The sequence below is a fragment of the Setaria italica genome, chromosome II (assembly GCF_000263155.2).
Source record: "Setaria italica strain Yugu1 chromosome II, Setaria_italica_v2.0, whole genome shotgun sequence".
Taxonomy (NCBI): domain Eukaryota; kingdom Viridiplantae; phylum Streptophyta; class Magnoliopsida; order Poales; family Poaceae; genus Setaria; species Setaria italica.
This window is the reverse complement of record NC_028451.1, coordinates 44,201,961-44,206,808: the sequence shown is the minus strand read 5'-3', so window position 1 is coordinate 44,206,808 and position 4,848 is coordinate 44,201,961. Positions and strand designations below refer to the sequence as shown.

The 4,848-nt window shown below is 51.6% G+C and overlaps 1 pseudogene; it reads left to right on the top strand.

Annotated features, from left to right (window-relative positions):
* The first annotated feature begins 1,636 nt into the window (after nt 1-1,636).
* On the top strand, nt 1,637-4,237 carry LOC101760783 (annotated as a pseudogene).
* Nucleotides 4,238-4,848: the final 611 nt, after the last annotated feature.

Sequence of the window (4,848 nt, the reverse complement as noted above, 5' to 3'; positions counted from 1 at the left end):
TAGGGGTTGTGCAATTAGTTTTGTAATTAGACTATGTTTAATACTCCTAATTAGTGTCCAAACATCCGATGTGACAGGGGCTAAAATTTAGCCCCTCCTGGCCAAAACACCCCCTAAATTCGTTGATGTGCTGCCCCCTGAGGCGAGAAGGCACCGACAGTCAAAAGGAGTGGGGACCCACTTCATCGCGGCGACCAGTCTCACACCTATGTGTTGCACGGGCAGCCTGCCTTTAGCCAACCTAGATCCTAAGCAAGATACAGCTTGTTTAGTTCACCCTCAACTCCCAACTTTGGCACTATGCAAAAAGAAGATTCCTCGTCACATCAAACTTGCGGTACATGCATGGAGTACTAAATGTAGACGAAATTAAAAACTAATTGCACAGTTTTGTTGTACTTTGCGAGACGAATCTTTTGAGCCTAATTAGTCAATGTTTGGATAATAATTCACAAATCCAAACGAAACGCTACAGTGTGCTACAGTACTGTAACAGTAATTTGTCACCTCCAAACTTTAGCAACTAAACAAAGCCACACATAGCTGAAGAGAGACACAGGAGAGGCAGGAGACTGCATGTCTGTGGCATGGCCTTTGGCCCAACCCAAATGGCTCATCCTGTTGCTGCTGGGTGCCGGCGCAGAGCAATCAAGATGCCTCCCTATCTTTCTTCCAGCTCTGGTCTTGCGCTGTGGGCTGTGCATCAGTATTCAGTACGTGGCACCATTGCTCCTCTTCTTTGACCGGAGCTTCCATTCGCCATGGCAATGTCAGTTGGGGCTTTCAACACCCTGACCAAGTACTGCCTGCCCTCCCGTTTAGGGCCTTGTTTAGTTGCCAAAGTTGGGAGGTGCCAAATTACTGTTACGTAGCACACTGTAGCGTTTCGTTTGTATTTGTGAATTATTTTCAAACATTGACTAATTAGGCTCAAAAAATTCATCTCGTAAAGTACAACAAAACTGTGCAATTAGTTTTTAATTTCGTCTACATTTAGTACTCCATGCATGCACCGCAAGTTTGATGTGATGGGGAATCTTCTTTTTGCATAGTGCCAAAGTTGGGAGTTGGGGGTGAAGTAAACAAGGGCTAGATGTTTACTGCGTGAGTAATTGGGATTCATGGAGTAGTGATGTGTGCTGAAAGCTGTGGCTGACAGCCTTTAGGCTGTAGGCTAACATGGTCTCGCCAAAGTACCATGCCGTGCGTTTCGATGTGACAGCGTTCGGTGCCTTGATTAGTCCATGATTTGACAATGTGTTGCTACAGTAAATATTTGCTAATGATGGATTAATTAGGCTTAATTAGGTTTAATAGATTCGTCTCACCATTTAGATTCGTCTTATGTAATGGGTTTTGTAAATAGTCTACGTTTAATACTCCTAATTAGTATCTAAACATTCGATGTGACACGTGCTAAAAATAAGTCAGTGGAAGAAAATGTCCCAAATCTTTCTATTGCTTCTGGTAAAGCTCGTCGTTATTGCATTGCTGACATTTCAAATATTCAACCAACCATCTCACTGTTGTGTAATACTGTTCCAAGCATAATGCTATTTCAAATCGTCAACCTACATTTGAGATCGATCACATTCCTTTTCCTAGTTTCTGCAAAACGAGCAGGTTAATCTGCAGGATGTTTGACAGTTTTGAGGTTCTTGATCAGGATACTGCCAAGAGCTCTCCAAAATCGACGCAGTCACCGGAGATCTCATCGAAGGAATTGGAGGACGACAGCAATGTAAAAGTGAAGGTGTTGAGCGAGAGGCTGTCATCCGTGGTTCAGGACATTCGTGCCAAGGATGGTCTCGTGAAGCAGCATTCCAAAGTTGCAGAGGAGGCTGTTCTAGGTACGCTCCGACAGAACAGTGAATCAGAGGTTTGCAGTTTCTTCTGAACATAAAGTTCAGACAAAAATCTTGACTGCATTCCTTTGTACTAGGATGGGAGAAGGCCGAGAAGGAGATCGCGTCGCTGAAGACGCAGCTGAGCGCTGCGACGGCCAAGAACTCTGCGCTGGAGGACCGGCTCGTCCACCTCGACGGCGCCCTCAAGGAATGCGTCCGGCAACTCCGGCGAGCCAAGGAGGAGCAGGACCAGACGGTGCAGGACGCGCTAGCGCAGCAGGCCCGGCAATGGGAGTCCCACAAGGCCGACCTCGAGCTGCGCATCATCGAGCTCACGGCGAGGCTGGAGGCCAAGTCCGAGCGCTCGGCGGCCGCCGGCGACACGGGCTCCAGGCTCGCTGCCATGGAGTAGGAGAACTCGGCTCTGAAGGCGCAGCTGCTCGCCAAGGCGGAGGAGCTGGAGCTCAGACGATCGAGAAAGGAGCTCAACCGGCGGGCCGCGGAGACGGCGAGCAAGCAGCAGCTCGAGGGCACTAAGAAGGTGTCCAAGCTCCAAGCCGAGTGCAGGAGGCTGCAGGCCACGGCGGCACGGCGGCCTCACATGAACGCCGAGCTCCGGTGCTCCCCGAGCTCGGCCTGCGCCGAGTCGGTGACGGACTGCCAGTCGGACTGCTCCGACTCGTGGGCCTCGGCTCTGATCACCGAGCTCGACCAGTTCAAGAACAACGACAAGAGCGGTAGCGCGAGCACCAGGGCCGCGAGCCTCGCCGCCGCGGACATCGCCGTGATGGACGACTTCCTCGAGATGGAGAGGCTCGCCTCCGCCAACGACTCGTCGAAAGGCGACGCCGCCGCCGTCGAGGACGCGAGCGGGCAGGTGGCGAAGCTCGAGGAGAAGGTCAAGAGGCTGGCAGCCGAGAAGGCCGAGAGAGAGAAGGCGCTGCACGAGGCTCAGCGCGAAATGAGGAATTCCCGCCACCGGGTGATGGTGGCGGAGGAGAAATCAACCGAGCTGCAGCGGCAACTGAACCTTGCCAATGGCGAGAAGCACGCCATGGAGACCGAGGTGGAAGCCGCCGAGGCTAAGAGAAGCGAGCTTCAGGGTAAGCTTGAGCTGGCCCGCGCCGAGATCGCCGGCTTGCTGGACAAGGAGCGCATCCTGGAGGAATTAACGGCTCGAGTCTGAGAAGGCGTTGACGCTGGAGCTCGCGGCCAAGTACCAGGACATGGAGGCACTGGAAGCGGAGAAGAGTGAGCTGAGCGCTCAGCTAGAGGCATCACGGTCTGAAGCGAAGAAGTTAGAGTTACAAGATCACTCTGCTCGAGAGGAAGCTGGAGGTGGAGAAAGCCTTGTCGATCCGGCTTGCGACGAAATGTCATGGCATTGATGCTCTGGAAGCGAAGAAGAAGGGCGTGGAGCTCGAGCTGGAGTCGGCACGAGAGGAAATTGCATCACTGCACAAGAAAGTGAGTAGCCTGGAACTGGAAGTTCAGGAAGAGAAGGCATCGTCTGCAGAACTGGCAATGCGGTGTGAAGAATTGGAGGCGTTGGGTAAGCACAGAGATGAGCTTAGAACCCAGCTTGAGTCTGCAAATTCAGATGTTGTTAAGCTGAATGGGAAGGTTAACATGCTCGAGGATGCAATGGAGAAACAGAGGCCAGTGGCAGTGGAATTGGAGTCTCAGCTTCAGTCGAGACAAGCTGAAATAGAGAGCTTGAAGGAGAATGCTGGTCTGTTGGAAAAGAAGCTGGAGAGCCAGAAGAACTTGTCATCGGCTTACATATCTGCACTAGGTGCTTCTGAAACTGAGAAGAAGGAACTGGCTACTCGGTTTGAACTCAAAGAGAAAGAAGCCGAGGAATTACTCAGGAAGATGAGTTTGCTGGTGGAACAGATTTACAAAGAGAAGGCACGATCGTCTGAATTTGCAGCGAAATGCCAGAAGACGGAAGAACAAGTGCCAAGCAGATCTCTGGGTCACCAACCAGTGAAGTCTACGTCAGTCCAAGATCTTCAGATCAGAAAGGTAAATTCTACAGAACCAATTGGCATTTAAACTGCCCATCTGTTTATGTTATCTATCGTGATAAATTATGGTAATGGATGCAGTAGTTTCAGAACTTTCAGTGGTGTTGTTACTCATGGAAACTCAACCCTTTTTTGCAGGAGAAAGAGCTAGCCAAGGCCGCAGGGAAACTAGCAGACTGCCAGAAGACCATAGCTTCTACTCAGCAGCCAACTGAAATCCTTGGCGGATTTCGACGAATTCCTCCCTGGAATCGAGTCCGGTGGCGCCACCTCAGCCGACTCCTGGGACGGTGGTGATCCGAAGCTGCTCCAACCAGCGAGCTATCCCTCTCAATTTGGTTGTTTGGCAGTCACATGATCCTCGTGTGTGTGTGTGTGTTGGGGGGCAGATGATGTAGCTGGTGCTCTCCCTGCAGATATAGCTCGGTATATAACTCTAGGTATAGCTCGGCCCAACAATAACCCTAACCCTAAGTATATCTCCGCTTCTTCACCCTGACCCAGTCCGTCTCGCGCCGCACCCGCACAGATCCCCAGATCCCCCATCGCTGCGCCCCCTCGCCCGCGCGCCGGCCGCCCGCGCCCCTCGCCGCCAGTCGCCCGCGCCCCTCGCCCCCTTGCCCGCGACCGTTGCCATCCCTAGGTGCGACCCAGGTTTTGCCTCCTCCCCGTATTCGCCCCCACTTCCACCTTGTTGATACATTGAATTACACTTTATGTGCCTGTTTTTAGTTCAAACCCTGGAAGGAGACGGTCTACGGCAAGAAAGGTGTAGAACAGCCTGAGATCAATGTCCAGAAAGGTGTAGAACAGCGCGAGGAGACAAAGGTCCAGGCCAATGTAAGTTCAAATGTGCACTAAAACAATTTCCTATGCCCAAGCAACATGTACGCATATGTAACTAATACACTTTCTATGCTCTAAAAACAGACTATGAGATGACAGGAGCGCACCTGACAGATGAGGGTGGC